We start from the raw sequence: 12,813 nt of genomic DNA on the forward strand, positions 1-12,813 counted from the left end.
ACTTTAAAGCACTGACTTTCTGGCTCTAGGCTGTGGATTCACTTCAACTCAGACCAGCTCAGACTGGTGCTTAGCACAGTGTGTGGGATGAGCTGGGCCATTTTCAGAGTGGATTCGTGCCCTCCAGAAGCCTGGTGTCCTTGCTGGGACTCTGGAGGGGACTTGCAGAATTCCTCCAGTCCTGGGCTTCTCTAAGGCCTGGAAAAAACAAATGGCCCCACAATGGGTCTTAATTCAGGGCAAAAGGAAGAGCCAATAAATCTCTATGAATGTAAACTATGTCATGTTTAAGGAGGCCCTGTCATGGCTGCAGCTATTATGGGGAGGGCAGGAGGCCTCATGATGGGAGGTCAGACTGATGCCCTCTGGGGCTGGGGAGTGGTTTGAGCACATTAAGTAGCCCTTGCCCTTTCCCACCAGCCTCGTAACGTGGTGCGAGACCTTCTCTGCATGGAAAACCTGAGTTTGTACCCAGGAAAATGCAAGGAGAGGAGTTCTAGCTGCTCATCAGGGCAAGGAGAAGTCCTCTTTCCTGAGGGTGGTAGGAGGAATCATGCGCTTTTGTGTTTTCAGTGGTCTCACTGAATGCTTCAAATGCTCAGAGGGAAAAAGAGATGAGGGGAGAAAGCAAAGGACAAGAATAAGACAGACTGGCATTTTCATGGGGTGCTGCAGGGTTTCCTGATGTGCCAGGTGACCAGTTATTCATGCCATGGTTTTGAGCTTCAGTGGGCAGTGCTGTTGGTGGCTGAGCATCCTGCTATGTTTTCTGAAGTGCACCTTGTGTTTCCTGTATCTCCACCTTTTTCCAGCCCAAACCAGTGTAGAACCTACATCTTACCACCAAGGCAAATAAATTCAACCCTTTCAGTCTACCAATAACTGTGATGAGCAACCAGAACCCACCTAGCACAGGTCCAGGCATTCAGTCAGAGCTTCATCCCACCAAGACAGTAAGATCCCTCTATCTGTTGCATCCAAAATAAGGGTCTCATAAGCATTTACCCCAAACCACACAGCCATGGCTGTTCTCTGAAAAGAGTAGCACTGATTTGGTGTTTCTTCCCTTTCTGGGAGACCAAAACCTGTGATTACTCAACTGTAGGATGCTGTGTTAGCAGCAAATAGAGTTGGGCTGGCCTGAGGGCAGCACTGTGTGAACCTTCACCCTTCTCTCCTGTGTAAGTGTGCTGGGACTTGGAGACTGAGGTGCTATGGCAGGGATATCAGAGCCCAAACCAGCCAAAACTAAAGGTATGGCTCTCATTGCACAAAGCAGAGTGTCAGCAATGCTGCAGAGCTCTTAGCCAGGGCGGTCCATGCATTTGGATCCTGGCTGCTTCCCTCTCCTAAGAGCCCCCAGGTGCTTTGCCTTTAGCCCTGGAGCTGCTCTATCACCCAGGTGAGCAGGGTGGGTGGGCACTGTGTGGATTTAGGAGGTTCAGGCTGGGATCTTGGCCTCCCGGCTGCTGTACCATAGGATATTACCTTGGTTTCCCCATCCCAGCACTGCCTGGGCAGGCAGGGCTCTGTCTGGCTGTGCAGGATCCTGTTGAAATGCTACAGCTCCAGCCAGGGACCTGGTGGCAGGACAGAGCACCTGGCAAGCAGGTACCATGGGTGCTGGAGAGGGACTCTTCATCGGTGATAGGACAAGGGGTGGTGGGTTCAAACTGAAACAGGGGAAGTTCAGGTTGGATATAAGGAAGAAGTTCTTTACTGTGAGGGTGCTGAGGCACTGGAATAGGCTGCCAAAAGAAGTGCTGAATGCTCCATCCCTGGAGCACAGCCAGGTTGGACAGAGCCTTGGGTGACATGGTCTGGTGTGAGGCGTCCTTGTGCCTGTCCCCTGTGAGGCAGGGGGCTGGAACTGGATGATCTTAAGGGTCTTTCCAACCCAAACCATTCTGTGATTGTATAGTGTAGCACTCCGCACGCATGGAAATCAGGGGAGGAAGCATGGTGGTGGTGATGGCAAACTGCAGCAGAGCAGCGACTTCAGTGGGATCAACCCTTTCCCTCATCCTTTGTTTTAAAGGCTACAGTCTTATAAATAATAGATGGGGTGGACAGAGGGTGAAGCAAAAGGATAAGTGCCCAGGGTGGCACCAGTTACATGTTAAACAGCTGCTTGGAGCACCTCATGGTCAGCATCCCGGGGACTGGGGTGATGCATCCTCCACTGCCTCCCGGGGATGCTGCATCCCAGCAGCACCCTCCAAAACCCAAAAGAGGAATAAAGGTGGTAGGGAACCCCAAGTGCTTAAATATTCCAATCACTCTATCTTCTGGGAGATAATACTTTTAATTTTCGGCACACAAAGAATATGTCCTGAACCAGAAGGGGTTTGCCTAATTCATCATGCTTGCTTTCCACACAATACCAGGCCTGACAAGCAGAACATTTTAAAATGAGAGAAGTGGACATAATTAATGCTCATGAATTGCAAACGCTTCTTTATTAAAGGGCTTTCGCTTGCCCCTGGACCATCTGCTTCATATCACTGGGCCGGGGTCCTGAGGCTATAATAACTTGCAGCTTTAATAATTTTACCTCTTAATTAAAGCTCATCGCAAAGTGCAGGAGCACAGACACGTTCCCAGCCCAGATTTGATTTTAAACAGAGGAAACCTTGAGGGCTGGGTAATAGAATTTGCATCCTTTCCTTTGAAGCATCCCTCCAATAAGGCTGAGCGAACTTCCTGCCTGGAGAAGTCCATAGGATCAGTGTCCTCTAAGGTTGGAACTAGATGATTTTAAGGTCCTTTCCAATCCTAACCTTTCTATGATTCTATGTGGGTTTTCTAGGGGCTGGAGGTCTGAGCTCTGGACCTTTACTCCTCCTGTGATGGCCATACACCCTGTGCATGGGGCATAGAGCCAATGGGTTGCTGCTGCTCACCCAGCCCTCAAGGGATGTGAAGCCCTGGATGTGGGGTGGGAGATCTCTAAGGAGAATCCCATGCCTGGATCCTGCAGGACTTTGGTAAGATCAGGCTAAGGTATGAAGCAAGCTTCTGCTGAAGCAGAATGATGGCATTTTCACCCTGCAAGGGGATCTTGAGCCTGGCGTTGAGTTAAATAAAGCCCAAGGCTGTGCAGGGGAGGTGGTCTGAGGCTTTGCCTGGTACCATTGGTGCCTTGGGGCACCCTATGCAGTAGACCCCAAACCTTTCCAAGGCCTGCAGTGAAGCTGACACCATCCACATCTGCTCTCCCCACAGATTCAGGTGACCTTTCGGGGGGTTGTGCTCCATTTAGATGGGATGAGTTGACAGCGCATGAAATACGGTGGATTAATTCACAGTTCATTGTTGCTGGCTGTGAGGCCGAAGGTCAAAGTCCATTAAGAAAACTAGGTATGAATTAATGCCCTGTGATTCACACAAACCTTCTTATGGACAGAACATTTGAGGCTAAAATGCTGTTTTAATTATTCATGTGTTAATTGATTGCTACAGAACTTGATTCAGCGCAAGTGCATTAACAAGGAAGAGTTTGGGTTTTGAATGACACTTCCTTTGTCCAGATTGAAAAATCAATAAAAATAACCCAAGATCCAGAGAGGCATCTTTGTTTTTAATTTATTTCTTTCTTTTCCTAATGGCTGAACTGCTTCAAACAAGGACAAGTCTATTGAAGCAATCTGCTTATCTCCATCGGCCTTGGGAAGACGGAGCCATGTGCAAGGTGGGGAGTGATGGAAATACTGGTCCAGGTACCTGAGGAAACACAAAGTGGTCACACCCAGCTGTTCTATAGCCTCTTCCCCAGTGTGCTTCCACAAGCTGTGCCCAACCACAGCCAGGCTTGGGGCTCCAAGGGTCCCTTCTGCACCCAGCAGCCATTCAGATGCTCCTCATGCACACTGTGCTTGGTGACAGCCTGAAAGGGCTGCAGATAATACCTGGAGGAGACGATCACTGTCCTAATGCAGGTTTGGTCCTTGAAAGTGTGGGCACAGGAGTTATTTTTGCTAATAATAATTTTAATTATTAGCAAAATGTTCTAATTCCGATGCTAACAATAACTGCTAATGCAGTTGTTATTATATGCATTATAATGCAGTTATCCCATCCTAATGCCTGCACACCAGAGCAGGAAGGGGCTGTGGAGGTCTATGATGCTGCAGGCAGCAAATACTCATCACCTTTGGCAGCATCAAGGGACTCAAATACTGACTGCAGTCAATTGAATCATGTCTTTTCTTTATGTTCCTGGAGGTTCAGAGGAAAACATTTGTTTTAGTCATTGCAACAGTTTCCTTTTGTTTTTGCTTTACTGACCAAAGCAGTTGGTCTTCAAAAAAGGTTTTCAAGCCCCATATTCTGGTTTTGGTTACAGAAAACAAAACAAACAGCTGCTTTTCTGTAACCAGCGTTTACTTTAAGGAAAATTCTTGCTTCCAATGAAAAAAATCAGAACAAATGATTGATCGTAGGGGGGGGAGGTTGTTGGTTTGCTGGTTCTTTTTCCTGCAAAAATCCTAATTTCCAGTGACATGTCTCCACCTAAATTCCTGTTTTGATGGCGATCCCACAGCCAGCCCTGCTGCTGAGTTTGTGCCTGCCTGGGCTCACCCAGGAAGCTGGGAATGGCTGGGTTCAGTGTGGGGCACTGCACGTTGCATGGCCCAGCAAGGTGCAAGCAGTTACACAAGGGAGAGCCTGTGCCTGCTTGCCCCAGCTAAAAGGGTATGACCGCACGGAGCAGTGTGCTCAAGCTGGGCACCCATGGATGGGTGAGTGTGGCACATCAGGGATCTATTTAGTTATTGTAATTGTCTTGTTCCCCTCAAAGGGATTCCACCTTAAAATGGGATGGACAAAAGACCTGTTTCCTTCCCCTGCTTGGATTGCTTGCTTCCTTTGCCAGCAGCATGGGAACCGGGGTTCGCAGCATCTAACTTCTGAGTTCCTCATGGGCTTTTGAAGCCTCATCTATTATGGATGGAGCTGGGTGGGAAGGGAAGCCCTGATGTGGGCCTCTATCTGTGTGTATCCCTGAGAACCTTCCATCAAGTTTCAGGAGAAACCTTCCCATCACATCTATTCGTGCTTTTTGTCTCCAATGATTGTGTGGGACCTTTTTGCTTGCTGTTGGGCAGAAACCCTCATGAAACAGTGGCATCACAGTCCATTCCCTTCACCTCACAGGGGCAAAAGTGGGACATACTGGTGGGGAAAGGTGATGGGATGGAGGAACAAGGGAATCAGGTGGAGGGTTTGGAACTGCCATTTTGAGTCTTCCTTCTGTTCTCCCCCTGTGAGCTTGGCCATGTCCTGCTGCCCCTGAGCTGGGGACACCCCAGCAAGCCCAGGAGCTGCAGGGAGGGCTGGCTCCACACCCCTGCTCAGGCAAACAGCAGTTTGCCAAGCAGTGTTTGGGAGCTGACTTTCGGGTTGTGTTTTCCAATGAGGAGGAGGACTAAAACCGGGCTTTGTGTGTTTCTGAAAAGCTGAGGAGTTCCCTGCTTCTGGAAGATGAAGAAATCACTTACGAGGCCTGCGGTAAGCCTGCAGTGTTGGATGGAGAAGTGTGAGAAGGCTGGGGAAGGGTTAAAGGCTCTGTAGGGGTGAATGGCCACCTGGGATTAGGTGGAAAGATGTGAACGTGCATTGGAAGGCTTCTTTCCAAAATAGAATCAAGCCCTGGATTGCCCAGAAGTTGAAGCACCCACAGTCATGCAGGGAATGAACACCCAGTTCAGCAACCCCCCCAAAAGACCATACAACCCAAACAGCTATTCCCAGCAGCTCCAGGAAAGCTTCCCTAACTTTACAAAGGCTCTTGGGGCTGTGGAGACACCGGGGAGGATGGGTGTGAAGATGGAGATGTCCCACGCCGGTGCCTTTGCATGAGTAGCATCAAGGCAACACAAAAGCCAGTCCAAAGGCAGAGCCTGGGTTCTTTGAAGGTTAAACTGCTGCCAGGAGAGGGTGTGTGTGTCCTTGGAGTTGAGTTACCGAGTGCATAAAGAGCTTCAAAGGAATTAGTGCAAGGCCCTTGGAAATGCTGCACAGTCTGGCTCCGTGTGGCCTGAGGAGCTCAAGACCCGGACCAGCACAATTGCACTCTGCAGAGTCAGTTAATGTGCAAAGAGCATTAAAAAATCACTGCCTACCGCTGGTTTCAAACCAGTTGAACCCGCCAAAGTGTGGTGAAACAAAGGAAAGCTCCTTTGCCTGCACTTGAGTGCTCTGAACTGAGCACTTCAGGGGGGTCTCACTGGGGATGTTTTATTCCAACAAAAAAATGAATGCCCAAGCAGCCTCACATACAAGGTGATAACGACCATGAGGGTCAATGTGGTCCAGCTGGACACCCTTTGGGCTGTCAGCTGCCCAATAAATGCAACCTGGTGCTCCAGGGAAGCAATCTGCATGCCAGGGCTCGGATCTCACCCCCAGCTCTCAGGAGCTCGGTGTTTTCGGGGCAAAGGCTAAGGGTTTTGGTGAGGTCCATGTTGTGGTTGCAGTTCCAGAGATCATGGAACAAGGTCGAAAGGGGTCTGTGCAGGACAAGTAGTACAAACAAGAGGCACTTTGTACAAAAATGGGGTGGGAGAGAGGGAAATGTTTCACCATCAGATATTTTCTAGAGAAAACTTCCAGATTTAAATCGAAACCCCATAATATTGTCAAATAGGGGTATTGCTCATAGACATGGATCTCATAAAGGATGGAAAAAGACAGCCATCAAAGGAACTTTTCAATGAAAAGTCTTTGCCGAGCCCATGCTCACACCCCATGGATCTCCCATGGGAGGACACCTTGGCAAGGGGGTTATTTATCCAGCTGGGATGCAGATCCTAGACCTTTCCCTTCAGGCCAGTTTATTTAGCCCAAGTGTTTTTGAGTGACTGGAGATTTATTCTATACACAATATAGATGTCCTTGAAGAGGTGAAAAACCCCAAATACTTTGGGCATGACTCGCATTTAATGCTGTCTATGTTGTTTCTACCAGTTTGTTGTGTCAAAGGGACCTGGTTCGGGCATTAAGGTGCTGGGAGGACATCGAGCAGAGGATGGGAAGCACCAAGGAATTACAGAAGGTAAATGAACAAATCTTCCTATTTCTCTTCAAATGAGTTATTAATCATCTCTCATTTACATATTCATTAACCACAATACACACCATATTTTTATTAATGCGGCAAAGAAACAATTACAGGTGAAAAATGGGTTGTCTGTTCAGCTTATACATGGATCTTGTTCCTCATTTGCATGATGTAAAAAATGATGTTGCTTCATGCCACACAAAAAAGAAACTGGCTGCTTGGGATATGTTCCAGCATGAGGCTATGGAAAGGGCTGGTTTGGGTGAAAGGATGGGAAACAAGAAGTTGCATCAACCAGCAACTGGCAATGGGGGATTTTTACCTTTATTGCCAGGCATGGGTTGTATTAAGTCAATCTTGGACTGGGACAAGGGAGAACAGTGTGGTTCAGGTATTCCCAGTCTGGTTGTGTGTGGCTACCTGCTGGTCATAGGGTTTCAGAAGGTGCTTTGTGAAGGGACTGCAAATCAACACAGAACTCCTCTCTATGCATTTCCATTCAAGCAAGCAAAATGTGGGGAGCAAAAATAACCAATGAATATTCAAAGGCTAATTCTGAATTGATTATAAAGGGGAGCCATCAAATGGTCAATAGTTTCTTTTCTTCCCATGGAAGTGACCTGTAACTTCGGTTTAAGATGCTTGAGGAATGATGTCCCCAAGTTCCTTCCCACTTCCTCCTCTGTAGTTTTATGATGAATATTACAGGATTTCAGTACATTTGTTGGTAAGCCAGGCATGAATTCAAAGGGGAAGCTTTGCTTTTCCCACTGCCATTTCTCTGGTCAAGAAGATTAATCTGGGCTTGAGCAAAATGATGTTGCAGAGAAAAAGCCCACACTGTTGATTAAAATCTCATGTTGTGAGTTACTGCGGGATGAGGTTGGGCATGTTGTCTGGATGGTTGCTGAAGCCAGACATCAAATCTGGTTTTGCGTCCTACTCATCTCCATCCTCAGCTGGTCACGTTGGCAAGCAAAATAAGAGCTGTTTGCCTCTTTCTACAGCAAGGGGAGCAGCCCAGTTTCTGGAGTTCTTCCTATGAGGGACCAAGGCTCAAAGACAGTCTCCAGATCAGCAATTCCCATCCCAGTGACAACTGGGAGCTGAGACCTGTCCAGGAAGAGTCAGAGCTCTATTCTTGTCTTGCTTCCTAGGTGTAGGCATTGGGTATTGCTGGACACCACATGCAAGGCAGGATGGGGCCCTGGTGCCCAAAGGTGTCTTTTCTGCCCCACGTGCCAGATTCTCAGCATTTGGGAAAAATTAAGCTCTTTGAAACTGTCTCAGCTCCTGGAAATGGTGTTTGCAGATAAAGAGCATTTTACCACAATGCTTCAAAGTGTTGCTGACACTGGGAACCAAGGGAGCACCCTTTGGAGCTCCAGGAGGGATGCTTATGGCTGTTAGTGTTTTGCTAGTGAGACCAGAGGCCTTTCTGGAAGCGTATCTCCCTATATCAGGATGAAATCATGTTTTGAGTCTGCCTGGCAAAGGGACAGGACATCTGGGAGGTCTGCTGTTTGAGGACCAGGCATTTCTGTCTGTCCTTGTGCCCCTTCTCATGCCTGAATGGGCTGAACGGTTTCGACCAAATTCCACAGGAAGGTAAATACCTAAATAACAAATCTGTGTACCTATATGGGAAATGGGCTGCTGAAGGGGGAAAAGAACCCAAACCCTGCTGAGGTTTGGACAGCCTTGAGTTTGCTGTAATCGCTTTGGCCTGGTTCCTGCAGCTGATAGGTCACAGCCAACTTGTTCTGCGAGAGGAGCTCTACAAGGAACAAGAGAGGGATTTTATAGGCATGGGCAGGGATGACAGAAACCTCAGCCTAATTCAGCTTCAAAATCAGTCGAGGGAGAGACAAGCATCCGTAGGAAAACAGAGTGGTTTGCTCTGCTGTTCACCTGACTGCCGGTCTCCTGTCTCCAGGTGGGAGCTCAAACCAGCTTTTTGCTCTCCACTGGAACGTTGTATGTATTTCGCATTGGAATATGTATTTTATAAAGCCCCAGACTGGGAAGGGGAAGTTTCTTTCAGAGACCGTCTGTGAAGTGGATGATGTCTGGTCCATTCCCATGGAAGTCTCAGTTTGCCAGAGCAGGGAGAAATGGCAAAGCTTAACAATGAATGAGTAATTATAAACATTTGTCCACAGCACCTGGCTCGGGGCATAAGCCTTCTTTCAGTGTACTCCAGTGGTTTCACGCTGCCCTGCTCCCCTTGATGGCATTCATGACACCTTCCATTTACTGCAAGCAGGCAAAGTGCCCTGCAGTGTCTCTGGTTTTCCATTTGAAAGAGGCTGTTCAGTGTATTTATTCTCCTTTTTGAATGATATTTTTGATAGACTTCTGTCTCTCCATTTTCCAACTTGCGTTTTTCTCCCTTTTATTTAACAATTATCACTACTTAGGAATGCTTTCCTGCCCTTGGTGTTAATGTGTCCTGGAGCTGCACTAGAAGTAGGCTGCACAGCCCCAATTCCTCTTACCCACTGTCACCCAATGTATAAACCCCAAACTATCAGAGGCTTTAGAACAAATTCTCTAATAGGTAAATCAAAAGAAATAACACCGTGGTTTAAAATCCTGGGAGTGCTGGAGATGGAAAACATCACTCAGCTCACTCTGAGGTCCCTCACACAGTTGACAGCTGGAAGATGAGCAGAGCTCTCTTACATGAACATCAATTCCTCTTTCAAGAGAGAGTATCTTATATAGCTGTATCAAAGCTAGACTTGATCCCAAGGTTTTGCTTTAATTAATTATAGCATGGCTTTTTCCCCTGCATCTGCCAATATTGCACTAGCAATAAGAACACATGAATAAGACACAGTGTTTTTGGTTTCTGCTAAAAATTGCTGGGTATTGCTATCCTTGTTTACTAAATGGGAAACTGAGGCATGGGAAAGGCTTTGCATGTCAAGTTGCCTGGGAGGGTACGTGTGCTCCTCCTCTCCCACCTCCTTTCTGTCTTGATGGCACGAATTAGCTGGGGCGGGATGGGTCCTGGTGTGTCTGCATAGGACCTAGCCCACATGAGCCTTACCTTAGCTGAACCAAACTGGTCTCATCACAAACAAGGCGGTTAGCGTGACTGTGAGCCTGAGGGGTTTCGGGTTTGCTTTCTCTGCTTTTATTCCGGTCAATCCATCAATACTGTGCGGAGGGGACGATTTTTATCTTCTTTATCAAGTTTGAGCAGCTGCTGCCATTGCTCTTTAAAGCACTTAGCTACCAGAGCACCAAAGCTGCCCTCGAGCCTCTCACCCTTCCCTACTTTTACCTTTAATATACTGCTTCTGGCTCCCTACCAGAAAACACCCATCTGCATCCCCCATGGGGGTAGCCCCAGGCTCACAGATCAGCACAGGAATCTGTTTGGGCAGGATCAGGCCCCTTCGCAGAGCTTTCAGAGTGCACTTTGTAGCAGCAATGCCTTGAAAGTAAAGCTACAAGGAACATGCCTCTGTCAGATTTGCTGCCTGAGTCATTCACAGTGAAGCACAGAGATTTATCAGCAATGAAGCTGGGGGAGCCGGTTTTCAGCAACTCCATTTCTGCATCTCCCCCAGACCATCACAGTCAAGCTTTTCTCCCCTCCTTTGTTTCCACCAGTGCTTTTCTTCTCTCCCAAGCCCTTAAACAACCTTGACTGCAAGGAGCTGGCGATCATCAGAAAGCCCCATCCGTTCAAAGTGAAAATATTGATGCTTCTGCGTCATTTCATAGCACATCTGGGGTCCCTCGGGCCCACATACCATCACTGCCCGGCACGCCAGGCCAAGAAAAGCATGAGGAAGAAAAATAAATGTGATGACAGTTGAGCTCTTGCAAATGAGTCTTGGACTGAAACAAGGCAGAAAAGAGTAAGCATCTTGCATGGGCTCACATACGGAGCAGAGCTAGCGACAGGGAAAGAGGGGAACGTGCAATGTTCACACCGTCAGGGCAAAGGTCTGCAACATGAGCTTGCAGCACTAATATAGGCAGATTTCCTGCCTAATAATGCTAAAGGAAATGTCTGGGCGCTTGCTGATCAGGCGTGTTACAACGCCTGTGTGTGAAGCAAGAGGAGGGAGACTGGGCTGCTGGAGTGGTGAGGGGCTGCTTCAGCTCCTCCAGCCATGGTGTTCTGGGCACAGGTCTTGCCCATGCATGTGTTGGAGCTTTGGCATAAAATCCATCCTGGCTGGGTGCGCAGGTCTGTGCTTTGAGTCTATGCTTGGGCTGAGTGAGCTTCTGCTAGGGTGACTAAAACTCACTGTTCACAGGGGCTTAAATTCGCTGTTTGGGTTTAAAGAACAGAGTCCTTTTTCAAGGAGGAGGCAGGAGAAGTTTGCCTCCATCTCCTTCACAATGAAGAGTTAACTTGAATCCGAGCAGCACATTTTGGGATTTTATTGTCTTCCAATGCCACCATGCAATTCCCTGGGCTGCTTTTTCCAGCCTTCTAAGCTATTCACTTTCCTCTCCCTTCCTGCACACCATGAGGGTGGTTTATGCACACTTGGCTGCAGCTCAGTTCCCTGCGGTCCAATCCATCCCTCAGCCTTGAGGCTCCAGAATATGTACTGGATTCTGATTAACTTCTGCTCCACCAGCAACCTGGGAAACTTCTCTAGAGATGCTGGAAATCTCCAGCAGTTGATATTTATTAAGGCTTTTGCTGCCTGCAAGACGTGTGAAAGCCAACCCAAGTGATTGATAGGCCCAATCTGCATCGCTCCGTGCTTTCTTTGCCAGGTTGAGATTTGGCTTGAATGAATGAAATCTGGGATTCTTTCCTGAGTGGCAGCACGGCCAGCTGCAGCTTCTGGCTGGGTTGATAGCAGAGACAAAGTAAAGGCGTAGCAGGACCAGGCTGTGTGAGAGCCAGGTAGACATCTGCCATCTGAGTCCATGCCTGTCTCACTTGCACAACAGTGGCCCCCAGGACTGCTGGCTCTTCCTGTCCCGGTGTCCATCAGCTAAAGCCACAAACAGTAACAGCACTGAGTTATTTAGGGTTGAGTTCTCGCACCATCTGCATCTAGAGCTACATCTGCCCCTGCTTGTTTGGGATGAGCTGTAACTCATGCCTTCAAAGCAAACCCAGACTGCCAAGTTTCAGTGCAGTTCCTCATGTCCACTAAATCTGGAGGGTGTTCTGTCACTACTGGTATACCCCCTCCAAATCCTTTTGATCACAGCTGCCTTTCCCACACATCTGCCACGGCAAACAAACGACCTCAGCCAACACGTAACATGTGCCCCACGTTAATCTGCAAAAGGCATTCTGTGAGATGTGTCAGGAAGCTCCCTGCAGCTCAGGACTTGCAGGGATGCCTTGCCAAGGGGGTATCTTTCAAGCAAAAAAAAAAGAGCTCGACTGCGTGCAAACAGCCTGGGGTGGGGTTAAATATGGGAGCAGACAGCAGGTTTGCACGACAGCCGAGATGCTGAATCACAGGGCATCCCCTTTCAGTGCTGGGAGGGGTGGGGAAGTGCAGAGGCTCTGCTCTGGGTAGATGGCAAACTATTGCACACTGCAGAGTCTCGACATGCTGGACTGTGTCTGGGCAGAAACCCTCGGTGGAAAACAAAGCTACAGAACCACCGGTTTCGAAAAGGCTTGGACATGTAATTGAGAAGAAAAACTGTGCAAAACATGTTGTTTGCAAGACTAATGCTGTCTAGCGCAGTGATTTGTAAGTGTTCATTTACTCAGCCATTGTTTGCTCTATTGTTCCAGTGCTCTCTCC

The 12,813-nt window shown here is 48.2% G+C and overlaps 1 long non-coding RNA gene across 1 annotated transcript in view; it reads left to right on the top strand.

The window, feature by feature from the left end:
- The first annotated feature begins 1,649 nt into the window (after window positions 1-1,649).
- The window catches only part of LOC134174624 (uncharacterized), a 195,765-nt gene continuing 184,601 nt past the window's right edge, over window positions 1,650-12,813 (top strand). Inside the window, exon 1 of the long non-coding RNA XR_009968726.1 lies at window positions 1,650-1,711. This is a non-coding gene — a long non-coding RNA (uncharacterized LOC134174624). The remainder of the gene's footprint in view (window positions 1,712-12,813) is intronic.

This window comes from Pezoporus occidentalis, unplaced genomic scaffold (genome assembly GCF_034315485.1).
Source record: "Pezoporus occidentalis ecotype Australia unplaced genomic scaffold, CSIRO_AGI_Poc_V1 ctg62, whole genome shotgun sequence".
In the NCBI taxonomy this organism is placed as follows: domain Eukaryota; kingdom Metazoa; phylum Chordata; class Aves; order Psittaciformes; family Psittacidae; genus Pezoporus; species Pezoporus occidentalis.